At 43.6% G+C, this 27,838-nt stretch overlaps 1 protein-coding gene across 1 annotated transcript in view; it reads left to right on the top strand.

Moving 5' to 3' along the window:
• The window catches only part of BACH2 (BTB domain and CNC homolog 2), a 308,892-nt gene that overhangs the window by 69,246 nt on the left and 211,808 nt on the right, over positions 1-27,838 (top strand). Inside the window, exon 2 of the mRNA XM_063441318.1 lies at positions 17,005-17,160. The gene's annotated coding sequence lies outside the window, so the exon portion shown is untranslated. The remainder of the gene's footprint in view (positions 1-17,004; positions 17,161-27,838) is intronic.

The following is a 27,838-nucleotide window of genomic DNA, read 5'->3' as shown; positions in this document are numbered from 1 at the left end:
GTAATTGGTTGCTAAACTCTGCAGTTTTTTTTTTTTTTGTTGTTTTTTTTTTTTTAAATCAATAACTTTTCACGAATGGTTTGAAAATTCCAAAATGGCTGGATCTGCACTGTAGATGCAAAGATCTTAGTGTTATAATTTCTGCTAAGTTTACTATAGCTCGGTTATACAGAAGTAATATTAATTAATATTATTATTGTTACTGGTATTTATATAAAGTCAGCATATTCCGTAGCGCTTTACAATATTATCAAAAGGGGGAGATTATATGAACTATTGTGTTAAACTGATTTCTGGTAAGAATGTTTCTGATGGCAGTGCCTCTCTAAAAGAGATCTCTTTCTTCCCAGAATTATAATATTATGTTATATAACAAATATATGTTTGTGAGATCTCAAAATTAAAAGTCTAAATCCACATCATTGTGTAAAGCCCAGTGGGCAAAATTTATGCTACTTGAAAATATGGTCTGTCAATGTGGATGTTTGTAGTGTATAGTGGATGCATGGAATGGTTACCCAGTTGAGGTGGTATGATTAATTACACAATGCTAAGGGTTAATTAGGCTGCATTTAACTATGACCTACAAGGTTATCTGTTTTTGGAAATAAATGGGTTAACTATTGGTGGTGGTATACCTGAAATGTTTTATTTTCTTGTTTGTAAACCAAACAGTGTAGAGGAATATCATGATCGATCTGACCTTATGTAATAATCTGTTAGAGAGATCTTGCCAAATGGCACCACACTTACAGTGTATATTGTATATTGTAAGTTCAGTGAAGGGTCATTCACTTCAAGTTTGGAAATGATTTTAGATGCTATGTTGTATTTTAAGGGCATTATGTAAGATTAATTTTCTGGACTCACTGAGATAATCTGACATAGTTACAAAGAGATCTTAAACAGCTGTACATAAATATATTACATTTTAATTGCCTCTCAAGCAAGGCACATTCCTGTAAGAGATTGGTGGTATTCATGACACTTTGCATTCTTCTTTACCTTTGAATTGAGCACCTCCGACTTGACTCTGACTCTGTGAGAAGGAACATCACAAAAAGTTTGCTTTTAAAAGTTTTATGTAATTATGTAATTTTAGAGATGTATAATATCCAGAATCAATGCTTCCACTTTAATGGCTGGGTGTGTTCATTACTGTCTATACAGTATCAGTTTTATTTAAATACAATACAGATATGTTATTGTAACCACATTTGTACCTAATCTCAGCAAATATAGTTGGTGGTCACTGGCACTGGAACATTTCTCAGTCTGAAAGGACCAGTAGATACAATTCTGTGTTATCACGGAAGCAGAAAGGTATCATTTATATATTCAGAGGCTGACTTTAGAATTGGAGTAGGCTTCTTTACAGCGGAAATAATCCATCCTCCAATTCTGAAACCACAATATCCCCCTTTTCGTTTACTCGTTTGGACAGAGTTCTTCGTGAATAAGGGTATATTATGGCCCTTAATGTAAGATGCATCTAAGTTGCTGCCTGTGTTTCGTAACTTTACAGCTATGGTTTATATCTAGAACTAGAAAAAAAATGATATAGCGAACCAGTGAAGGCTCTAAGGAGAGAGAGAACAATGAAAAGGAGAGGATGCAATAATACTTCTAAGGATGAAAGTGTAGCGCTTAAAAAAATTAGTATAGAAGGAGAATTACACTTATACAGCTGGTTAGGTATATGTACAAATGAGCTGAGGTCCAAATAGACAGACACACAATGTGTCTAAAAATCCAAATAATGTCGGAGCCCCTAGCTCCACACACTCCCAGCGTGTATATTTTATATTTCAGATATTTGAGCTGAGCTTGGGGTTTTCTGTTGCTTTCTCTTTTTAAGCTTATCTTTTTGCTTGGTACTATATGTAGGATGTTTTTAAATGAATGTCCTGTGACTATATAACTCCCAAATTCGGCAGTCCAGAAATCAGGATGCCGGTGGGAGGGGGTAAATGGAGCGGGCCAGTGACACAATTGTGTCATTGATTTTGCCCAAAAGGTGGAGGTTCCACCCATGTTATTGGCAGGTCAGCCTGGTGTAAATACACCCCAGGCTGAATGCCAATCTTGGAAGACCATCCCATTCAGGGCAAAACCTGCAGGGTGCACTGTTTCAGTGCTGCCTGTAGGGTGTTGGTGTCCAGAACATAGTGAAAGTCCATCTAATTCTGCGCTCGTGCTATGATTGTTGGGGGCAGTTCCCTGGCATCCTCAAAGTGGTGCACCAGGAAACTAAGTCAGGTCGATGAGATAGGACCTGAAAATCTGTGCTGTCTAGCTAAAATCGGAACTGTTAGGAGGCACGTGACTAATTTTTCTTCATAATAGATTATATAAAGTTATGCCTTTGCTAAATCATGTTTCAGAAGAGACTTAATAGTGATTTATACCTCCTAGAATTGGAAGTTGCATCATTGGCGACACCCATAATGGTCAGGCCTGTCAGGAAAAGGGGTGGTCCTGCCCAGAAAAGAGACCTTACAGAGAGCACTGCTGTAGTACTCACTGCAGGATCTTAGTTCCTGTGCACATGAGCTTGTGTTGTACAGCTTGAGGACATTTCCCTGTTGTTCTAAATCAGGATGGCGTCTCAGGACTTTGAAATTGGGACTGTTGGTAGTCCTGAAATTGAGTTTTTTTTATATACATTGTTGCTAAATTGTGGTTTTAAAGGAACACTTCAAGCACCATAATCACCACAGTCAATTGTAGTGGTTATGGCGAAAGCATGCCATGGTACTACCAGTGTAATTTGTCCAATAATTTTTAAATATGGCCATGCTACTGGATCGGTCAGGCTTAGTTCAATTAAGACAACTGGCTTATCCTGTAGGAAACAATCAAATGTGGTACAGGCACCTTGGGGTATCAAGCATGGTGTTATACTGTTTTAGAATGTTCCTACAAATTCAGTTACCTCCACTGAGTTAAGTGCCACCATGTAGGATTGCACTCATTGGCTGAGAGTGTCAGCTGAGTATTCTGACATAATGAGACCCATCTTGGATCAACCAAAGTTAGACAAACGTGGACATCCGGATTCTCCAGCAGGAGGATAGGGTGCACAGGCACCTGAAGGACCCTAGTAAGTTGTCAGACTGTTCTAAGAAAGATTGATAAATTATACACAATATACTGAGAGGGTGGCAGGACACTCACACTATGACCACTATAACTGGGCTGTTATGTTAATGATGTCTGGAGTGCTCCTTTACTCTAATTTGGGCACAATGTCCCCACTTTACTGTTCTTGTGGGGATTTTATAATTCTATACTGTCTAAGACAGACAAAATGTGATTTTTTTAAAACAATTTTTGTTCCCGTTCAACCAAGTCACGTGCATGTCTGCATCTCTGGAGTGGCCTTGTTTGTAACAGTAACCACAAGCAACAAAGTGTGGAAGATAATTTTTTTTTTTTTTATTTGTTTTCAATGATGCTATTAAACTAATAGGGGATAAGTAGAATATACTCCGGGCATCCTAGCTAAATCTGCTTCATTTTATTTCCAAACAGACCACAATATCCCAGTCATGAGAACCGTAGGAAAGGATTACGCCATTCTGGAAGTGGTCTGACTGAAACTAAAAATAGAGCAGAGTGGATTGCATTCAAAGAAAAGAATCTAAAAACAATAGAAATCCAAAAGACTGGTACGTCGGCAGCATTTTCCTAGAGGACACATCAATAAAATGGCTAAATAAAACCATAGCCAGATTTTTTTATAGTGTGGACTTAAAAGACCTTTTCTGCTCATAAACCATACTATTTATATTTCACTACAGATTCTGTTTCCATTGTGGCAAATAGTTCTGTATCCTGCATTGATCATAGGGAGCTAGCTAATGTATTCCTGAACATATAACATCGATAGCTGCAGTTACAACTTTGCTGTCACTGATACAAGGTAATAAACCATATTTGTGTGTGCAATTTGCATCAATAACTGAATACATTACAACATTGTTCATTTACTTTTGAGTAGCGCTCTGGAGACCAGTCTCATGCTCAGGCTAGTGTCTTACTTAAGTTACCAGATACAGAGGAACTCGCCACATATGCTGAATGAAAAGGGCTTCTCGATAGAATCCTGCAAGGGAAATTACATTACGGTTGCTCTAGAGTATAGGGTTTTGGAGGTGTCATACAGCACTGAGAGTTCGGCCATTTAGGGTTAAAGGAACACTCCAGACACCATAACAATGGCTTCTAAATTAAGTTGTTATGGTTCCAGAAGGTTCCCTTACCCCGAAGTTGCCTCCTGTGCTGATCCTCAGGTCCCCCCCAGTCAGCATCTGGCTTCTGAATATAGGAAGGGGTGCCACTGATTGACTGCCAACCAGTGACTCTCTATTTACAAAACTGGCTTGGAAAGAAACAAGCCAGTTTTATGAATGAGTAGCCAATCAGCTGCTCCCCTGCCAGGCGTCACTCCGCGCTTCGTGAAATTAATATTTTAAAAGCCAGGTGCCATCTAAGGGGGACCTGAGAACCAGCACTGGAGGCAACTTTGGGGTTAAACCTTTTGAGAATCATTTAACCCCTTGAAGTAAGAGTGCACCACGGGGCCTCCTGACACCATAACTACTTAATTTAGATATGTTGTTATGGTGCATAAACTGTACCTTTAATCTTAAAATTGGATTTAGAGTTAGATACTGACTTTAAAGTTGGCGCTCCATCACACTTAGGATTACAGTTAGGGGTAAAATAAGGTTAGGGTTAATGTTACATTTAGGTCTAGGGTTAGGATAAGGATTCACAGTTAAACTAAATTAATCTCTAACCTTAATTTAACCGTCTCTTAAACCTAACTTTACTTACATTGAAAGACCTTGCCAGGTAGCCCCTTTTATGTCAATAGATGGGTTTTCCATCTGATCTCTATGGATATCCAACTTAAGCACGGTGTCCCATAAAATGTCACATGAAACAAAGTATTCCAATGCATTTCATGTCAGTTTTCTCCTTCAATAAAAACAAGATTCTCATCACAGAGATAACTGAAAAATACAGAATGTATATTGTATGGTTTCTTGTCTGTGGTGCTCGCCAAAAAAATCACTGCTGTAGCCCACGGAGCAACGCAGGGGGGGAGTGGGCCTTGACAGGGCCAGAAAGTTGGCAGGTGAACTGGAGTTCAAGGGGTGGGCCTAGCTAGTGTGGGGAGGAGAGGGTTAGTTTAAATAGCGGCCATTTTAGGTTGAGGCCATCTTAATCTGAGCTGCCCTTACCTGTGAATTGTTACAGGTCAGAGTAGCTCTTCTTCTTTGTCTTTTACTGCAGGTCATGGCGTCCGCCGAAGAAATCATGGCAGGAGTACGATCGTTGGTGCAGGAGAGAGGCTTCGGATGGTTACAGGAGCAGCTGGGGGTTCCGAGCACGTCTGCTCCCCCCGTCGGTGCGGCGGAGAAGAGGCCTGTCAGGCGGGCGAGACCGCCCCAGCGGCTCAGTCCGGGTGCGGTGCCGGCGGCGCGGAGGAAGAAGAGCCCTGCGGTCAGGGAGCGTGAGGTGGCTGGTGGGTCTGGAAGCCGGGGAGGCTCGGAAAGGCGGCCGGTGCTGCATGGTCGTCACGTTGCCGGTCAGGTGCGACGGAAGGCCGGGAAGGGGCCTCTAGCCCAGAGCGCCCTCTGCCGTCGGGCGGAAGAAAGGACACCCCTGGATGTTGCTGGTGCCCAGGGCAAGGAGGCTGAGCAGAGGATCGGAGGAGGAGCAGTGCTGGTGTCCCAGCGTCCCGGTGAGTCGCCCCCTGGGGGCAACACTGAGGGGCAGGGGGGTGTCAGGGGATCGGGGAGGACCATGACAGCGGGCTCACATGGAGGTGGTGGGGTCCAGGCGGGCAGCTCGACAAGCAAGTCAGCCCTGTCAGGGGTTAGGTCCTCAGCAGTGGATTCCGGGGAGGAAGGGAGCCAGAGGAGAGGGAGTGTGCCACAGCCCAGCGGCAGGTCAGAGGTGCAGAGGGACTACAGCCAGGAGCGGAGTGTTGGAAGGGGAGTAAGGGAGATGGTGACCGGGAAGGACAGCGCGAGGCGGGATAGTCGAAGCCAGAGGAGGGGCCATGCAGACGGGGACCCCCGGGGGTGTGATGCGCGGGAGGCCTTCTCAGGTCGCTCCCAGGTTCAACGGCGCAGGGCAAGACCCACGACGAGGGCAGATAGAGCCACACCAAGCAGCGGGAGGGATGGATATGGCAGTTCAGGACGATCTTCGGAGCCAGGCAGGTCCAAGGACAGGAGTAATTCGAGGAGTAGGGATAGGAGGAGGAGGTCCACCACTAGGGACGGATGGAGGAGGTACCGGCGCAGCGAGTCAGGGTCGAAAGACAGTGTTGTGTCCAGGCGGAGTGAGACTAGGAGCGACCGTGGGTCCCAGGCCAAGCGGGCGACGGGGTCTGGTCGTGACAGGACAGGAGACAGATGTGACGGACGGGTGAGGCTCAATATGAACAGACTACCCAGGTCACCTTCTCATTACAGGTCACGAAGTGTGTCGCCTACAAGATTGGATCGCAGCAGGGCGGGCAGGAAACGGCGTCCCCTGGACGCTTCGGAGCCAGTCGAGGCGGCCGAAAGGACGGTACCCCCGCGGCCATCCGAGGTCCGGGGAGTGGGTGGTGAGTTGACATCTACACCTCATTCTGGGAGTTTGTTAGGATGCTTACAATCACTTTTGGGGTCATGGTCGGGGGAGGCTGGGTCCCCTGGGCACTTCGGGAAGGTGTGGGCAGCGGATAGCGACTTGGGTGTGGGAGGGGGTCCCGTGGCGACAACGGCGGGGGGCGCGAGAGGGGGCGCCGCGGATGCGGATGCTGGGAAGGTCGACTGTGCGGGTGCTCTGGAAGACCGCGGTGATATTTCGGAGGCAGCTAGACAGAATGTACACGTGTCCTTCGCAGGACCGTTAGGCTGTCATTTGAAGGCTGAAGTTAAGGAGAGGATAGGAAAAGGGGAATTTGTCGAAATATTTTCGCTTCTTCCCTTAGAGGAGTTTTTAGATTTAAAAGAGGAAGACAAGAAGGACGCAAAAAAGGAGGAAGAGGAGAAACGGCGTAAGTATCGAAAAATACCTAAGACATTCGGTAACTGGCTGCGTGCCTTCTGTATACTGGCGAGCGTGATCGGGGAAAAGAACCCGGAACGGTGCTCACAGCTTTTTTGCTATCTGGACGGCATTGGGGATGCATACAGGACTTACGGGGGACTCGCTTGGTGGAGGTATGATGAGCAGTTTAGGCAGCGCCTAGCGGCGAATCCGGCCATGCGGTGGGACCAGATGGACCTGCCTTTGTGGATGAGGTTGATGATGGCCCAAAAGAGTACCCCCTTTCTCGGGACAGCCGGCGCGGGCCCTAGTGGTGGCGCGTCGGCGGGACAGAAGAAGGGGTTGTGCTGGCTCTTCAACGAGGGGCAGTGCAAGTGGGGAGCGTCCTGTAGATTCAAACATGAGTGCTCCGGCTGTGGCGGCAATCATGGCCTCTCCAGATGCTTCAAGAAAGGGAAAGCTGGCACTGGAGGGGGGGGCCCTGGCGCGGCAGCCCCTGTTGCTGCGGCGGGGGGCATCTCCGGTGAAGGTAGACGCGATGTTGCCGTGGCTAAGGCAATACGCTAACCGGGAAGTAGCCAGATTTTTGTGGGACGGGTTCACGAACGGTTTCGTGATTCCGTTCCAGGACAGGGGTCCGGGTGTGCTTTGCGGGAACCTCAAATCGGTGCTGGCTCATCCGGGGGTGGTTAGGGAGAAGTTGCAGAAGGAGGTGAGTTTAGGGAGGATGGCAGGCCCGTTTGCGGCTTCGCCCATGCCGGGTTTGAGGGTGTCCCCGCTAGGGGTGGTCCCTAAGAAGGAAGTGGGCAAGTTCCGTTTGATACATCACTTATCGTACCCGGCTGGGGCGTCGGTGAATGATGATATCGACGCGACCTTGTGCTCTGTCTCCTATACATCATTTGACAATGCTGTCGAGTTGGTGCGGAGGGCGGGGCGCGGGGCATTGATGGCTAAGGTGGATGTGGAGGCGGCGTTTAGATTGCTTCCCATTCACCCGGATTGTCATCATTTACTTGGTTGCTACTTCGACGGGGAGTTTTTTGTGGATCTCTGTTTGCCTATGGGTTGCGCTATATCTTGCGCATACTTTGAAAAGTTCAGCACGTTCCTGGAGTGGGTGGTCCGGAAGGAGTCGGCCGGGGGTGCGGTGGTACACTACCTGGACGACTTCTTGTGTGTCGGCCCGGCAGGGTCGGGGCGTTGTGGGCAGATACTGAAAGTGTTCCAGTGGGTAGCACATAAGTTTGGGGTGCCGTTGGCGGCAGATAAAACGGTGGGACCGGTAACGTGCCTCAGTTTCCTAGGGCTGGAAATTGACTCGGTGCGCGGGGAGTGCAGGTTGCCGCTTGACAAACTGCACGCCCTGCGGGAATCGGTGGATGCGGTGGCAAAGGCGAGGAAGGTGACGTTGAGGGGTTTGCAGTCATTGATAGGGAGCCTTAACTTCGCTTGTCGGGTGATTCCCATGGGGAGAGTTTTTTGCCGGCTGCTGGCTCACGCAACGAGCGGGGTGAAGCGGCCGTCGCACTACGTGAGAGTTTCAGCTGAGATGAGGGCTGACTTAAAGGTGTGGGCGCGCTTTTTGCGGGATTTCAATGGTCGGGTGTTTTTCCGGGTTCCGGTGGGGTCCTCGGAGGATGTGAGACTGTTCACGGACGCTTCGGGTAGCGTAGGGTTTGGGGCCTTTTTCGCGGGTCGGTGGTGCGCGGAGGAGTGGCCGGTGGCTTGGAGGTCGAGCCCGCTGATTAGGAACCTGGCATTCCTGGAGTTCTTTCCAGTGGTGGTGGCGGTGACGCTGTGGGGTGGGGACCTTGCTAACAAGAAAGTAGTATTTTATTCGGATAATATGGCAGTGGTGCAGGCCATTAATGGCTTGTCCGCGTCCTCGTTGCCGGTTGTTCGATTGCTAAGACAGTTGGTGTTGTTATGCATGTCATTTAACATTGTGTTCAGGGCTAAGCATATTCCGGGTTTGGAAAACGTTGTGGCTGACGCGTTGTCTCGTTTTCAGTGGGATCGTTTTCGGGAGGCGGCACCGGAGGCGCAGGACTCGGGACACGCTTGCCCGGAGGAGATGTGGCAGCTCGCGACATCCTGCTTGGGGAGTACATAAAACATTCGCTGGCCCCGGGCACATGGTCTTCTTACGTTAAGGTTTGGCGGGTTTGGGATGAGACGGTGCTTCTGTTAGGCTCGGATGTCTCCGCATCTAGCCGGTTGGATGTATTGTTATGGATTCTGTGCCGTTTGTTTGCTGAGCATTCCTCCCCCTCCATGGTGGATAGGCACCTCGCGGCCCTGGCGTTTCTCTTTAAATTCAATGGTTGGGTGGATGTGACCAAACATTTCCTGGTAAGACAAGCGGTGCGGGGCTTTCGGAAAGGTAAGAAGGTTCGGGATGAGAGGAGGCCGGTTTCATTTCAGGTTTTACAAGGTTTGGTGGAGCGGTTACCGGACATATGTTTTTCGGGGCACGAGGTGGCTCTGTTTTCAACGGCGTTTGTATGGGCCTTTTTCGGGGCCTTTAGGATTGGGGAATTGGTCAGTGCAAGCAAGGCGGGTAATGGGGGACTGAGATTGGAGGACGTAGCGGTGTGTTCGGACAGGGTGAGGATACGGTTGGCCCGTTCCAAGACGGATGTCTTTGGGAAAGGTTGTGCGGTTACACTGGGTGCGTTGCCGGGATCGGGTGTGTGCCCAGTGGCCTGCGGGGCCAGGTTCCTGGAGTTAAGGCCGGAAGTCAAGGGTTGCTTTTTAGTGCATGCGGACGGTTCAGCGCTGTCGCGCTTCCAATTTACTAAGATTTTTCGGTTGGGGCTAAAGGGGATGGGGTTAGACCCCTTACAATTCGGAACGCACTCCTTCCGCATTGGGGCGGCCACGGAAGCCGCACGGCTGGGTTTGGGGAACGAGCGGATCAAGCGTATCGGTCGTTGGGAATCGATGCGGTTTCGATCGTATGTACGCCCAGACAGGTTGGTGTGAACATAACAATATGGGGGTGCAGCTGGGCTGCTGGGGTGATACTTACTGTTGTTTTTGTCTCTCCTAGGTTGGACGGCATGGATAATTGGTCATTCTTACGTCTATTGGGCTCAGAAGAGAGCTGCAGTTCGAAAGAATGGGTTACAGCTGGGCTTTCCTTTGGAGCAAGTGGAGATATACTGGTTTGGGTATCGGGGCTTCGACTGGCGGAGCGTCAGTGGGGAACTTTTTCGCAAGGTGACGGGTCGGGCATTGCCAGACGTGGTGGTGATCCACGGCGGGGGTAATGACCTGGGTCTGGTGCCGCTGCGCGGCTTGGTAAGGCAAATGAAGCGAGATGTGGATCGGCTGCGGGACCTGGTCCCTGGCGTGACAGTGGTGTGGTCGGAGATGGTGCCTCGGTGCAGGTGGAGACACGCCAGGGACACGGCCGCGGTAGCACGATCCAGGGGTAAGATCAATAAGATCATGGCTAGTTTTGTTCGGAGAGTGGGGGGCGTAGTGGTACGGCACAGGGAACTGGAGGAGATGTTACCTGGTTACTTTAGGTCGGACGGTGTGCACCTTTCTGATGTAGGTTGTGACTTATTCAACTTAGGCTTGCAGGAGGGGATTGCGCAGGCCCTATTTATGTGTGGTGGGGGTCGCACATGAGCTTAAGGGGTCAAGTCATGTGCTGTGGCGGAAATAGGGCTTGGGTAAACTGGCTATTTGGGGGTTATGAATGTGTTATGCCAAGTTCTAGGCTGGAGTAGGACGGAAGTTAAAGTGTTTGGTAGGTTCTAGCCCGGAGGTGGCGACGAACCTAGGGGTGTAGGGGTGTCTGGGTACACCCCTGCAGGTAAACAAATGTTGGGGGCCTCTTTGGTAGGCCAGGTATTATTCGTTATGTATCAATTGTTATGTTTGTATTGTTTTGGTAGGGTCATTGTCGGGGGTATTTGGGATCGAGAGGAACGGAGTTATTACTGTTGACAATGACCCTAAATTGTTAATTTAAATAATTTTATAATTAATAAAGCTGTGGACGTTGTACTCCAACAGAATAAGCGGTGTCTGTGTTTTATTTATAATTTTGCACATGCCGAATAACGTCTGTGCACATGTCATGTAGCCCACGGAGCAACGCAGGGGGGGAGTGGGCCTTGACAGGGCCAGAAAGTTGGCAGGTGAACTGGAGTTCAAGGGGTGGGCCTAGCTAGTGTGGGGAGGAGAGGGTTAGTTTAAATAGCGGCCATTTTAGGTTGAGGCCATCTTAATCTGAGCTGCCCTTACCTGTGAATTGTCCCTCCCACCCTCCCTTTGTGATAGATTTTGGGGTAGTTCCCGTTTGGTCACAGCGGCGGGAAATAGGGCTTGGGTAAACTGGCTATTTGGGGGTTATGAATGTGTTATGCCAAGTTCTAGGCTGGAGTAGGACGGAAGTTAAAGTGTTTGGTAGGTTCTAGCCCGGAGGTGGCGACGAACCTAGGGGTGTAGGGGTGTCTGGGTACACCCCTGCAGGTAAACAAATGTTGGGGGCCTCTTTGGTAGGCCAGGTATTATTCGTTATGTATCAATTGTTATGTTTGTATTGTTTTGGTAGGGTCATTGTCGGGGGTATTTGGGATCAAGAGGAACGGAGTTATTACTGTTGACAATGACCCTAAATTGTTAATTTAAATAATTTTATAATTAATAAAGCTGTGGACGTTGTACTCCAACAGAATAAGCGGTGTCTGTGTTTTATTTATAATTTTGCACATGCCGAATAACGTCTGTGCACATGTCAAGTCACAATCATAGCTCTCTTTAGTTCATAAACCCCAGTCCCAGGCCGCCACTCAGATAATGAAGAAGTTACACTTTGTGCTCTCTATACAAAGTTGCCTGTTATGGGAGTCTACAACTCAAATGTTAAAGAAAAACTCCAGTAAGAAATAATAGACTGTTTTATTTTTTTTATTTGGACTGTTCCTTAAACTGTTTAGATTACTACCCCAAACCTATTTTGACACTAAAAGGATTAAATCCTTTAAACTCATAATGTATTCCATCTACTGGAGAGTCTTCCCACTGCAGCTCTGATCAAGAGAATAATTTGGAATGGATACATGGTGCATGCGAGGTAACCGCCACAATTTGCCAACAATGCTTCGCTATGAGAAGTACAAACTTCCATTATGAACTGCAGCTAAAGCAAATGATGCAGGAATCCATCCAGACTGCCTGCTTAAATCTGTCAGATTAAAATGCTTTAGGAGACTGGTGTGTCCCTGGAAAAAAACAAAACCATAGAAGTAAAGTAAAGTAAAATAAAAAAAGTTTTTTTCGTTGTTAATGCATTGAAATAAATTTCAGAATGCTGTTATATTTTTTCCTATTCATTTTTACATTGATGATTACTTGGTAAACAAGAACATACCTCCCCATATTACTACGTATGAAACTAACCTCAATGGGCATTTCGGTAATGCCATTTCAGTCATGGCTGGCAGCCTTACAAGCCATTCACTTTGGACTTCCCAGGCGCATAATGCTGTTGTAACTAATATGCTCAGTATTTTTCTCTTGGCTTTTCTTGGTCTGGTTGACATTGTCTACATCACTCGGTACATTCCATTTTGTTGGGTTCCATTCTCTACTTGTGAACTATTCATAAGAACTGTTTATTGGAACAAGGTTGTCTTAACTGCGTTTGTCAATTTTAAAATTCTAAATGTACTACAAAAATAAAATAAAAAATAGTCATTATTTTATAAAATCATCAGAACGCTTATACTGGTGGAAACAGTAGTGTTACGATTGTGAAGAGGTGCCTTGGTATAAGGTTCTACAAGCCTATACTTCATTTGATTTCAATTTGATTTAGATGTGCTTTCCATTTTATTTCAGAACCCGTCTAAAATGAAGAGAGAAGCAGATGACTTTGATAAAACAATAGTTAATTCATCTTTCTTAAGGGATCACTATAGGGTCAAGAACACAAACATGTATTCCTGACCCTATTGTGCCAAACCCACCATTTAGGTGACTTGCCCCCTCTTAGCCCCCCCTATAACAGTTTAAAACTCACCTTTCTTCCAGTGCCGTGCGGCTCCGCCCCCTTTGTTACATCATCAAAATTGATGGTTTTTCGCCAATCCAATGCTTTCCCTTTGGGAAAGCATTGGATTGGCTAAAATCGGCATGGGGCCAGGGCCAAATGCCATTTTGGCCAATCAGAACCTCCTCATAGAGATGAATTGAATCAATGAATCTCTATGAGGAAGATTCAGCATCTCCATTCAGAGCGTGGGGACGCTGAACGGCAGGGCTGCTTACTCACTGTGCAGCCCTGAGCCAGGAAGCCCCTCCAGTGGCCATCTAAGGAGTGGCCACTTGGAGGTGTCCCTAGGGGCAGTGTTTACATGAAAATGGCTGAAGGGAGCTATTATACTCACCAGAACAACTACATTAAGCTGTTGTTGTTCTGGTGACTATAGTGTCCCTTTAATGAGAACAGCATTACTGCCGACAAAGTACTGCAAATCAATAGTGATGAAAATTGCAGCTTTTGATGCTTAGCCTCATATGCTAATATTTAAGTCTTCCAGGTATATTATTTCACCAGATATACATATTGGTAAATTAGTCCTTTTTTTGCATGCAGAAATACTGCTTGCTATTTGCATTAATAATCTTATAATTCTATAAAAATATATTTTACACCTGTTTATGAATATATTTTTTACATTGTTTTATAGTTATTGCAGAATAAAATAAATTGATATTGTATGTAGCTTTTCCTGTTTTAATATAGAATTCTACTTTTTAATGATGTAAAAATTACACATAATGTTTTATTACACTGCCTTGTCAACTTCTCAAATAATATATTACTCATGGAAAGTATTTTTTTGTAACTCAACATGCAAACAAGACACTTAAAGAGGATTGTTGTTTAGTATGCTTTCTTCAGTGCTTTGAAACACCACACCTTCTTATTAGGTTTCCCACGTAATCCTTTGTTTAATTCACCTGTATTTTACTTTGTTCCCTAGTAATAATATTTTGGGTGTTTTCTTCTCATTATCATTTTGACAACATTTGTAGCGCTATAATAACTTTTGTACAGCTTGATCATTAGAATGATCAATTTGAAATTATTCTTTTAAACCATATAATTTATATATGTTAGAACGTAACATATATTTACATGGGTGGAACGCAAGCATTTGCTTGCCTTTATTTATTTATTTTTTATTTTCTTAAACTAGTTTTTGAAATATGTAGTTTTTTTCCCCTTAATTAGCATTCATAATTAAATTGGACATTTGGAAAAGCACTTCTATATTTTTCAGGTTTATTTGATACATTTTGAAAGATTTGACAATAAACATTTACCAGTATTTAGTTTTCAGTGACGTTTTTGAAATACGTGTGGTTTCCTAAATTAGCATTTATAATTAAATTGGACCTCTGGAGATGCCTGTTTATAAATTTTAAAGTTTATGTCACAAGTTTGAAATTATATTAATTCCACATAAAACACACATTACATTTGCTGGATCCTGTATTTGCTGCTGATTTAAACATACACCGGCATTTTGCATCTGTTGTCATTTTCACTGAAGATGCTGGGACTGTGGTTTAAGGTATTTATTTTACAGAATAACTAAACTGAGCTAAATTATAAACGCAACACTTTTTTTTTTGCCCCCATTTTTCAAGAGCTGAACTAAGATCTAAGACTTTTTCTATGTACACAAAAGGCCTATTTCTCTCAAATATTGTTCACAAATCTGTGTAAATCTGTGTTTGTGAGCTCTTCTCCCCTAAAAGGCCCCTCTAAAATGTACAGTTTTATCACACAGCACAATGCCATAGATGTCGCAAGTTTAGAGCAAGCATGCAATTAGCATGCTAACTGCAGGAATGTCCACCAGAGCTGTTGCCCATGAATTGAATGTTCTCTACCATAAGCCGTCTCCAAAGGCGTTTCAGAGAATTTGGCAGTACATCCAACCGGCCTCACAACCGCAGACCACATGTAACCAAACCAGCCCAGGACCTCCACATTCAGCATCTTCACCTTCAAGATCGTGTGAGACCAGCCACCCGAACAGCTGCTGCAACAATTGGTTTGCATAACCAAAGAATTTCTGCACAAACTGTCAGAAACTGTCTCAGGGAAGCTCATCTGCATGCTCGTCGTCCTCATCAGGGTCTCGACCTGACTGCAGTTTGTCGTTGTAACCGACTTGAGAGGGCAAATACTCACATTTGATGGCGTCTGGCACTTTGGAGAGGTGTTCTCTTCACAGATTAATCCCGGTTTTCATTGTACAGGGCAGATGGCAGACAGCGTGTATGGCATCGTGTGGGTGAGAGGTTTGCTCATGTCAACGTTGTGGATCGAGTGGCCCATGGTGGCAATGGGGTTATGGTATGGCCAGGCGTATGTTATGGACAACAAACACAGGCAAATTTTATTGATGGCATTTGGAATGCAAAGAGATACTGTGATGAGATCCTGTTGTCCATTGTTGTGCCATTCATCCATGACCATCACCTCATGTTGCAGCATGATAATGTATGGGCCTATGTTGCAAGGATCTGTACACAATTCCTGGAAGCTGAAAACATTCCAGTTCTTGCATGGCCAGCATACTCACCGGACATGTCACCCATTGAGCATGTTTGGGATGCTCTGGATCGGCTTATACGACAGCGTGTTCCAGGTCCTGCCAATATTCAGCAACTTCACACAACCATTGAGAAGTGGACCAACATTCCACAGGCCACAATCAACAACCTGATCAACTCTATGCGAAGGAGATGTGTTGCACTGCGTGAGGCAAATGATGGTCACACCAGATACTGACTGGTTTTCGGACCCCTCTGGACCCCCCCATACAGTAAAACTGCACATTTTAGAGTGACCTTTTATTATGGCCAGCATAAGGCACACCTTTGCAATTATCATGCCATCTAATCAGCATCTTGATATGCCACACCTGTGAGGTGGATGGATTATTTCAGCAAAGGAGAAGTGCTCACTAACACAGATGTAGACAGATTTGTGAACAATATTTGAGAAAAATAGGCCTTTTGTGTACTTAGAAAAAGTCTTAGATCTTTGGATTCAGCTCACGAAAAAGGGGCAAAAACAAAAGTGTTACGTTTATAATTTTTTTCAGTGTATATACATATATGCTTGCACACTATGATTTTACATCAAACATATTTTGCATATTTATTATGCTTTGCTTCTCTCTTGTGTTCATAAGACAGTCATTTCAAGTGACTGCTTGAGTAATTCATATAGCTAGATTTTAAATGGCTTTGAAACTCCCTACCATGCCCCACCTTCAATATCTTGCTGTCAGTTACCTTAATGTAAGGACAGTTTGAGTGTTAGTTACAGTAAATGCTTGTTACAGTAACATATCATATATTGTTCATATCAAGCCATAATTCTAAAAATGGATCACTCTATTTTCCTTCTGAAGTTATGCCTATAGACCAGAGGTAGAGTAAAATGAAAGAGCACTCCTTGGTTCAGGCACTTTATTGGAACCACAGCAGCAACGTTTCGACCCGAAGGTCTTTGTCAAGCTATAGACCAGAGTTAGACCAACTTCAGCACTCCAGGTGTTGTGGACTACATCTTCCCATATGCTTTGTCTGTATTATTGCATTAAGGCTGTAAGAGCCTTCAGGGAGATGTAGTCCACAATATTTGGAGTGCCAAAGGTTGACTGTCCCTGCTATAAACTGTCGATAATAAATATATATATATATATATATATATCATTGATTGGGTGAATTGACTAATTGACTAGTTTGGGATACTGGATATGATGCGTGAGTGCAATTAGACTGGGACTATGATTAAATGGCGAATGTGGCAGGGTTTTTTTCTTCTTTATTTTGAAGTGCAAAAAAAAAAAAAAAGAAATTGAATATTAAAATATATTTCTCTTTATCCTCCAGGACAGTTTCATATGTGATTCCAACACTCTGAAGTCTTCTCTATTCTTTGACGATTGACAGAGCCATCAATTAACTTCATTTTTTACATTCATCCTGTGATAATGTTTACATGAAGCTCTTCTTTGCTTATTGGATAACAAACAGACGTGGAGCGTGGTAAGGACAATATTATCTTTTATATATTCACAGAGGGTTCATTATGATTATGAAAACAGATCTCTCAGTTATTTCTGTGCCAGATCAGTAACACACTGTGTCCTGTATTGTTGTAAAAGTTGGAGATGAGGCTCGCCATTTGTACACTTAAACTACAAAATTCTTTGCATGCAAACACTGAAAACTGTAATCAGTGTTTTATTTTTTTATTTTTGTTGGAGCAGTATAATAACAAAAAACAATTTCAGATTTTTTCCTTTATTAAAGGTACACTATAGTCACCAAAACAACTTTAGCTTAATGAAGCAGTTTTAGAATATAGAGCATGCTCCATGCAGTCTCACTACTTAATTTTCTGTAATTTACGAGTTTAATGCCTGTTTATACAACCCACGTCACACTTCCCTGCATGTGGCTTAAACAGCCTTCCTAAACACTTCCTGCAACACAGGACTGTAATATTTACTAGTCCTATGTTGCAAATTTTATGAGTTAAATAACCTTTGTTTCTGTTTATGCAGCCCTAGCCACACCTCCTCTGACTGACACAATCTACACAAAAAAAGGTTTCATTTTCATTAATTTTTCAGATGTAACTTACTTTAAGAGCTTTTACCTCCTGCCATGGATATTGAACTTTAATTACATATAGGAGGCTCTTGCAAGGTCTAGCAACCTATTACCAGGGCAGGAGATAAGAAATTCTAAATTAAAGAAAATTTGCCACAAAGAAAGTGTAAATATTAGATGATCCTTTACAGGAAGTGTTTAGGAAGGGAGTAATATTTCCCTGGTGGATGCGGGACACTATGGAACCAAATCGAGACAGCAGGACAGGATGCTAAACCTGGGACCCTACCACCAAAAACCGGACTGTTGGAAGCCCTGTTTATTTCATGGGTGATAAGATATATTCCATGCAATATCTCCATCTTGACATTTATTTAGAATTATTTTGTATGTTTACATGAAATACTTTGTAATAAACATATTTGAAAATTAAAAAAGTATTTCTAAAATCATGTTTTAGGTGAGGAAATAATATGAATCGTGTGTATAAAATTGCTTTAAATATGGCAGCATACTGCTGTCGATGTATGTCCAAGGCTGGTAGATAAGAATTCAAGCTCAGGTTGATGGTAAAGACATTTTTACAAATGGGCGGCTTGCAATAATAATAATTTTGTTTTAATTAAGAATTTATATGTACCCCATATTGAATAGAAAACTCACCAGTGTTCCTAGTTGTTCTTGTTTATAAACAAAAATACAACTTCTACCAATCATCAGAAAGCATGGCAAAGATTTAGTGTGTTGTAGTTCAACTAACAGCTTTCATAAAATGCTGATAACTGAACTACAACTCCCAGAAACTTCTGCTATGGCTGTAAACCTTTGGTGTACATGTATTTATCAGCTACGTTCAGCACTTTCAAACTTGCTGTAAAAAATATTATCTCATTCTAGCTGGCTCATCACTCCTTGTCTGGGCACTGCTAATTGCTTGAATTGTAATGCCTGAGAATGTATTGCAAATGCAGCAACTTTGAATTTGAGAATCTACAGTAATTTTGGATTTGGGTGTTTGTTTTTTTGCATATTTTTTTTTTATCTATGCAGTGTATTAAAAAGAAGAATGGGTTAATCCCTTCCTGAAATTTAAGTGGCTCTGTGGATTCTGTGTTTTTGGTTTCTTGTCTTTGGTACGTGATTACGTACTGACATTTTTTAAACTTGTTTTTTGGTATCCGTTGAGTATTATTGAATATCACTGAAATCTTATTGTTCCCAATATATTCTGGGTGGAGTCCTCAGAGAGCACAGAGGAAACACATTTTATTTTTTTCCCCGCTATGAATTCGTTTTTGCTTTTTGAATAGTTATACATCCTTTTCTGTCTATGCTGCAGAATACTTTTAATAGCCATTTTGTAATGTTCATTGTTTAGAGCTATTTGCTTCCTCACATAATACCCACCCTCGTTCTGTTTACATGCAGATATCACCTCTCTGAAACATATATCCCCAGTGACTAAAATTCTTCCATTGTTTTACTGGCTTAATAAGATATTTTTGTGGATAATGGTTGATTAACAAGAACTGTTTTTTTAAGACTAAAGAAAACACTAATGCTATACATTTCCATAATTTATCATTACTACCAAGTTCAAGATCGGTGAACGGTTGTCATAAGCTGAACAATTAAGGGATGGTAGCAATTTCTAATAAATTTAAATTGTAAACAAGCTTTTAAATCCACGATGGTGTTGTTCTATCTTTATATCTGCATGTTAATACAATAAATATTGCTGTTAACAGTAAACATCTCAAGATTGTAGAGTAGTTATATTCACTATTTCTTGTTTTGTATTTTATAACCCTGTTAAATATAATAAAAAAACTTAAATGAAAAACAAATGTGTATTGCCAGATAGTGCAGGTTTTAGAAAAACGCTGCATTTCAAGATGGGTAATTGTCTACGACCAATGGACAGGCCACTGAGGCACTCAAGGGTCTTGAGCTACATGAACTAAAAGTTGAAGAGAGTAGTGGAGAAAGCTGGCTGGGATACTAAGGGAGAAATAGACCAGATGGCTTCATAGTGTGGAGCAGGATTGAAAAATAGCGGAAAAGGAAATAGTCTGGAAGAAAATGCAATGAATAGAAAAGGGTAAAAAGAGCTCACATTGAAAAAAATATAGCAGAGTGAATAATAAAAGAAAAACACTGGATGATAAAATGATTTTTTTTTTTTTATAAATTCTTTATTTTTCAGTGTTTTCAATTTTTGTGGTCATGGGGGGTGGGGTACAGAAGGCAAAGAGGGGTAGAGAGTCTCGGTACATATTACACATTTTTACATTGCATTTGTTGGTTACGACATTCATGCATTTGGAGTTTGTTCGGTGTTTTTCATTTTTGGTTTTCATCTATGTTGTGTTTTCTAGATGTCTTTTGTATGTAACCAGTGCTTCGACTCTGGGTCTAAGGTTTGGGGTGGGGGTACAGAATGAAGAAGGAGGGATTAGGGATTTCCTATCGAATGCCCCTCCGCCATCCCGCTCTCTTGGTTTTCGGTCCCCGCCCTCTCCCCCCCCCGGCACCGCTGTCGCTTTATCTGCCTGTAGGGTCTGAGTTATGTTTTGCAGTGCTAGCGACCTTGTTGGAGGTCGGGATCGGGGAGGAGGGGGGATGAACGGTTCGCCTGCCTATTCATTTGCGTCTTGTCACCCATTAGTGTTGGTGGATGGGTCTGGCCCATGCAATGTTGTCGTGTGTCCGTGTGCTCGGGTGTTCGGAGCTCGTGGTCTTGCTCCTTCGGGGCAGGCGTACAGTGGTCTATTGGCCCCTGCGGGGCGGGCGTGTTAGTAGCGTTTTTTGTGGTTGTGAGGCCTATGTCTCCCAGGTGCCCCTGGTTGTGGTAGATGTAGATTGAGTATCTCGGGTGGGGTTCGTGCCTGGGGTATGGTCCTCGCGAACCTTTATGCAGGGCGGCGGGGGGGTGGGGGGGGAATGTGGGTGTTCGCTTGTCGTTATCTCTTGTATGGGGTGGCTTGGTGGGGGGGAACTGCCCCTTTCCCGCGCCGGCAGAGCCCCAGGTCGGGAGAGGAGGATGAGGGAGGAGGGGTGGGAGGGAGGGAGGCTAAGGGGAGAGGGGGGTTTGTCCGCCCGGAGGGCCTTCCTTGAGGGGTCGTGTCCATCGGTTGGGCGATGATGTTCTGCGTCCGGAGTGCTTACTTCGTAGGTTGTGGTTCGGTGTGGTTTCTATCTTCGGGTCTTTTACTTTATTTCGTTGGGTTTGCGTATAGGCTTGTCTGGTTCATGTCCCATGGGTCCCATATACGGTGGAACGCTTTGTATGTGTCGTTGATCTGTGCTGTTAGTTCGTCCAGGTCTCTGGTTTCTTTAATTTTGCGAATGATGGTTGAGATCGTGGGGATTTTGGGGTCGGCCCACAGTTCTGCTATCGCTCGTCGCGCCGCTAGATTGATTCGGGCTGTTAGTTTATTTTCGTTCCTTGTTAGTGAGTCAAGTGGTTTACTGAGGAGCATGGTCCAAGGTTGTGCGGTGATTGGCTGTTCTAGTACCTTTTCCAGGAGGTTGCTAACTTCTCCCCAAAGTGGTTTGAGTTTTGGGCATGTCCACCAGCAGTGGAGATAGGAGCCGGTGTCGCCGCATTGTTTCCAGCACCCGTCGTCAGGTTTTTGGCCCATTTTGTTGAGTCTGTACGGCGTCAGGTACCACCGATGCAGAGTCTTGTATGCTTGTTCTTTGTGTGTGACGCAGACCGTTAGTGCGTTGGTTGCCTCCCGGATATCTGCCCAGTCGTTTGGTTCTTCTGGCGGTCCCAGGTCGCGTTCCCAGGCGGTGATGTACGTGAGGTTGATCTGCGAGGTGTGGGTCGTCAGCGTGTTATAGAGGGCTGAGATTTGCCCTGTGTGTAGGGGTGCGTCAAAGCACTGTTTTTCGAATGTCGTCGGTGGTGAGGTGCCTGCTTGTTTGATCATTGGTTGTTGCGCAAAATCGCGGAGTTGTATATACCGAAAGTGATCTCTTGTGGTTAGGGTTTCCGCGTGGGGGAGGTCGGTATACTGGAAAATTGCCCCCTGGCGGTACAGGTGTAGTAATCTGGAGATATCCTGTTGGTCAAATGCTAAGAAGTGTTTCGCTGTCAGGCCTGGGGGAAAAAGTTTGTTGCGATATATTGGTGTTACTGGAGAAATGAAGGATGATAGGTCGTATTTTGGGTTGAGTTTGTCCCAGAGGGTTAATGTGTGAGTGACTGCCGGCGAGGTAGGTGGTGGCAGCGGTCGGTGTATACGTGGTACCCACATGTAGGAAGAGGGTTGGTCCCACCCCAAGATGTCGTGCTCCAGGTCTACCCAGCGCTTAGTGCCGGGGGGGGCGTGCCACTGCTGGATGTGGGCTAGTTGGGTTGCATTGTAATATTGTTGGAAGTTGGGTAGTCCTAGGCCTCCGTTTAGTCGAGGAACGTACATCGTGGCTCTGCGTATTCTGGGACGTTTAGCTTTCCATATGAATTTGTCGATGGCCGCCTGCAGGCGTTTGAAGTCCGGTTTATGTATCGGGATGGGCAGCGTCTGGAAGAGGTAGAGAAATCGTGGGAGGAGGTTCATTTTGATGGTAGCGACTCTACCTAGCCACGATATCCCTAGCTTGTCCCAGCGCTGCAGGTCCGAATAGGCGGTCTTGAGAAGTGGTGGGTAGTTGAGGTCGTATATGTCCTCCAGTGTTGGGGCCAACCTGGTGCCTAGGTAAGTGAGGGCTGTCGTGGTGACGCTGAAAGGGAAGGATTGGCGTATCAAGTGGAGTTGCTGGGGAGTCGTTGCTATGGGCATCAGTGTTGACTTGCTTAGATTGATTTTGTATCCCGATATGGTTAAGTATTCGGTGATGAGGGTGAGCGTGGCATGCAGTGAGGGGATTGGGTCCGTCAGTGTTAGGAGAATGATAAAATGATTTTAAAGTAAATGTGGCGAAAAAACTAGTTGGAAATTGGTATGGGAGAAGATAACACGAAAACTGCGGGGGAAGAGTTTTAGTTTTTTTTATGATTCTTTATTTTTGCAATGACAAAAGGGAATACATTTTGTACAGTGTGGCTCATGCAAAAGCCCATTTGTGGTTCAGATCTATATATTTGCTCCGTAATCAGAAAAAACAGAGGCTCATAACATAGTCTATTCGGTGTACACTTGTTTTGCAGCTGTTCGTTGTAATTAGTTTTAGCAAGAAGAACAAACACTGTGAACATGTTTAACTTTGGTAACGATGTGATTAGATTGCCTTCTTGTTTTGGAATCTAAGTGCAATAAACATCGAGCCAGAGTACCGGTTAGTTCGGCCCTTCGGTGAAGAATAGGGAGTGGGGTGGGGGGAGGGGGAGGGGATGTCTTTGTCTTTTGTTTGGGTAACGTGTCCCCTGGGGGGAAGAGTTTTTATGTTATTGTATTATAAATTTGATTAAACCACCTTGTTTCGATACTGCTCCTGGTTGTTGCTATGTCTTTACAGCATTTTTGTTGGAGGTCTCATCCTGGGGTGATTGGTCTGCACCACCACCACCACCACCACCACTTTACATATAGCACATACATCACGAGAAGTAGTCACACACTCGAAGACTGGTGGTCATGATACCAGTACACTAATACTTGTGAAAAATGTTAGGTCCCTGCAACATTCTAAATTAGATACGAGGTCCCAATATAAAAAAAAAACATTTCCAGGAATTGTACATTTAAAATTGACAAGCAAATGTCAGATTGGAGTTCTGGCATCTTTATTTGTACTGGCCTCGATATTTCTACTGGTGGCCCTGATGGTGTCTGTCTTATGTTCCAGTGTAATTTGTGGTTTCATATGGCAATATCTAGGAATTTCTGCTGGCTCATAACCAGCTTATGAATAATTATTTAAATGGCTTGGCTTTCTTGCTTTCGAACAATAAAAAAGAAAAATCTGACAGCATATGGTATTTATTTTAGAGTACATTGCTTTCATTTATTTCCCTGCTTTGATTTATGATTTTTTACGGTTTGTTCTAATAATTGAATTCTTAAAAAAAATAATTGTGCAGAAAGAATATGTTGCGTGCAACCAGTTTCAGGCCGCATCACGTGTCTACGTGTTTGCTTCATGATGTATATGATGGATGCTGGAGAGCAATTCACGAAATCCTCTATAAGATTATTCAGTGAGGCATTGTTTGTCACAAAAGCAAAGCGAATTCAAGGCAGATTTGAACATTTTTAATTCACTTTGTATTGACTTGGAATTCCTAACAATTTACACTTCGTTAACGTTGTCTAATTACAAGTACTGTAATCTCATGTCATTTCACTGGGCTTTAAAACTGCTGATTGCAGTGGAATACTATAATTAATCTGAAAGGTTAGTTTCTTACCTCATTTGTTTCTGGTGTAAAACCTATGCTTGCATCAGACTGAAAGTAAATGAGAGATCTAAGCCTACTTTTTTTATCTGAAGTTATACAAGTAAGAAGAATGCTTTATAATTGTTTGTTCTGTTTTGGTTCGTTACATGACCATGCTCGGCAGTTTTGAGTTCTGAAAGGATGTATGCACTTCAGAATGTAATACTGGCATGGGCCTAGAAGGGCATGTGGAATGAGGGGAAAAGGTCCCTTGCAACAGTTTGATACTCGTGCATACCTCACAATAATTTATTTATCGGAACCATGACGGACTGGTGGGGCCATGAAGGGGCGTCGCCAGTAATTCAGCATACATCACTAGCGACGTCCATAAAGGATAAGCCTTCCCCCAAAAAGGAGCAGGGCTGCCCACTGACAGGTAACTTGGCCTTCCCCCAACTATCAGGACACCGCAGGTAGTGTTGCCCAGGGACAGTTTCCTGGTGTCCCCAAGATTCAGGACACCAGGAAACTGAAGCGGGATGGTGGGACAGGACACCGAAATTGGGACTATACCACCAAAAGTTGGGTTATGGGAGGCATGCTAGTGGAGCAAAACCCCTACCTTACCATAGATGTGAGTATACCTAATCACATATCCCAGCTTCTACCCATGACAGTGTACTGCTAATGCTCTCCAGGATATCAGTAAAAGTATAGCGGGATACTAGCACCAGCTGCATAACCAAGTATTCAATGGGTTTCCTATCATTCTCACTAATGGAGAGAGGTGAGAAGTTCTGTTCTCTGGCATTCTCTCAACAGTCATGTGTGGCTTCTTAGTCTCCTTGTGGATACTAGTGATCTTTTTTTTTCTTTTTTAATCCGCTAACTGAATTGAGCAGCAGCTGCCTGATGTAAATTAAAAAATTTAAAAAACATTAATATCCTCCTGCCCTCTTCGCCATCTTGCATTCAGGGCTTCAGCTTCTAAAACCCGTCCTCTAACGCCTATGCTAAGTAAAGTATTTCTAAGGCTTGCATCCTTCCTCCCACTTCCTTTAACACACCGTGGAGAAGATTAAAAGTAATGGAACTGTGTAGTGAGGGAATAGGTGGAGAGAATTCCTAAAGTAAAGGATTATGTATGTTATTTTTATTTATCATAAATATGTGGCAATTAAAATATACTGTGGATACGAACGTTGGTGCTTCCTGTGTTTATTGATGTGACAAAACCAGCCAGTGAATACGTAGTTTGCTAAAATGTATATCCCTTGATCTTTTCAATGTTATATCCTGACTTCAACATGAAAAGTAAACAGAAACTGAAAGTCCCCAATTATTGCGACAGTAAATGTGCAGTCTCTCTTCAATGCAGTTGTCTTGTACAAACGTGTGTGCAGTAAATAATATTGTAAAAATATAAATATGCTCTTTAACAAGTGACTGTACATTACAGTGTATTTATTGTATGAAAAGATCCATGCATTCATTTTAAGGACTGGTCTGAGACTGTGATGATAATAGGAGATTTGAATAAAGAAATAAACATTTGGTGTAAACAACATTTAAAATGGCGTCTACCTATCCAGACTGCTAGAAGTAGTCAGGTAGTCAGGGGGTTTGACTAAAACATAATTAAGTTTAACCTGCCACCTCAGAGGATATGAGAACACATTGCTCTCTTTTTAATTCCTTTGAATTTTTTTTTAGATTTGCATTGAGTCTCGGCACAGTCACACACTTATGCCGAACTGTGACATGAAGATTTCAAGATGGTTACCTGCACCCGTATGTGTGCATGTATCCAACGTTTTTGTTTTACTGACACTGAACATGTCATTGTCCACCGCAAATTGACTCTTTAATTGCTTCTTCTATTATCTTAAGTCTATATGGAGCATCTCAGTAACAGTTCCTTAGCACTCAATCGCAGCATAAGACAGCTTTATTCCATCAAGGAGCAATGCAACATTTCGATCTTACAATCAGACCTTTCTCTCTTTTGAGTGTCTAATGAACATCTCAAGAATGATTTTGTTTACTTATGCCATTACAGTGAAATTAGTACACTGTGCTGTTCCTAACTGTAAGTTATCTGCAAGATAGGCAACTCCAAACTGGTGATTCAGTCTTTTTATAGGCCTTGCAGGTGAGTTATTGGTAGGCACAAGGTTTCAATGCCACGATTCATCACTTTGCCCTAGTATAGGCATATATGCAGACATAGAAACATAGAAACATAGAAACATAGAATGTGACGGCAGATAAGAACCATTCGGCCCATCTAGTCTGCCCAGTTTTCTAAATACTTTCATTAGTCCCTGGCCTTATCTTATAGTTAGGATAGCCTTATGCCTATCCCACGCATGCTTAAACTCCTTTACTGTGTTAACCTCTACCACTTCAGCTGGAAGGCTATTCCATGCATCCACTACCCTCTCAGTAAAGTAATACTTCCTGATATTATTTTTAAACCTTTGTCCCTCTAATTTAAGACTATGTCCTCTTGTTGTGGTAGTTTTTCTTCTTTTAAATATAGTCTCCTCCTTTACTGTGTTGATTCCCTTTATGTATTTAAATGTTTCTATCATATCCCCCCTGTCTCGTCTTTCCTCCATGCTATACATGTTAAGATCCTTTAACCTTTCCTGGTAAGTTTTATCCTGCAATCCATGAACCAGTTTAGTAGCCCTTCTTTGAACTCTCTCTAAGGTATCAATATCCTTCTGAAGATAGGGTCTCCAGTACTGTGTACAGTACTCCAAGTGAGGTCTCACCAGTGTTCTGTACAATGGCATGAGCACTTCCCTCTTTCTACTGCTAATACCTCTCCCTATACAACCAAGCATTCTGCTAGCATTTCCTGCTGCTCTATTACATTGTCTGCCTACCTTTAAGTCCTCAGAAATAATCACCCCTAAATCCCTTTCCTCAGATGTTGAGGTTAGGACTCTATCAAATATTCTGTACTCTGCCCTTGGGTTTTTACGTCCAAGATGCATTATCTTGCACTTATCCACATTAAATGTCAGTTGCCACAACTCTGACCATTTTTCTAGTCTACCTAAATCATTTTCCATTTGGCTTATCCCTCCTGGAACATCAACCCTGTTACATATCTTAGTGTCATCCGCAAAAAGACACACCTTACCATCAAGACCTTCTGCAATATCACTAATAAAAATATTAAAGAGAATGGGTCCAAGTACAGATCCCTGAGGTACCCCACTGGTGACAAGCCCAAGCTTCGAATATACTCCATTGACTACAACCCTCTGTTGCCTGTCACTCAGCCACTGCCTTACCCATTCAACAATATTGGAATCCAAACTCAAAGATTGTAGTTTGTTGATAAGCCTTCTATGTGCAACAGTGTCAAAAGCCTTACTGAAATCGAGGTAAGCAATGTCTACTGCACCACCCTGATCTATAATTTTAGTTACCCAATCAAAAAAATCAATAAGATTAGTTTGGCATGATCTCCCTGAAGTAAACCCATGTTGTCTCTGATCTTGAAATCCATGTGTTTTTAGATGTTCAACAATCCTATCCTTTAACATGGTTTCCATCACTTTCCCCACTACTGAAGTTAGGCTTACTGGCCTATAGTTGCCCGACTCCTCCCTATTACCTTTCTTGTGAATGGGCACAACATTCGCTAACTTCCAATCTTCTGGGACTACTCCTGTTATCAATGATTGGTTAAATAAATCTGTTAATGGTTTTGCTAGTACACCACTAAGCTCTTTTAATAGCTTTGGGTGTATTCCATCA

Source organism: Pelobates fuscus, chromosome 2 (assembly GCF_036172605.1).
Source record: "Pelobates fuscus isolate aPelFus1 chromosome 2, aPelFus1.pri, whole genome shotgun sequence".
In the NCBI taxonomy this organism is placed as follows: Eukaryota; Metazoa; Chordata; class Amphibia; order Anura; family Pelobatidae; genus Pelobates; species Pelobates fuscus.
The sequence above is the reverse complement of the archived record's forward strand: the minus strand, read 5'-3'. Positions and strand labels throughout refer to the sequence as shown.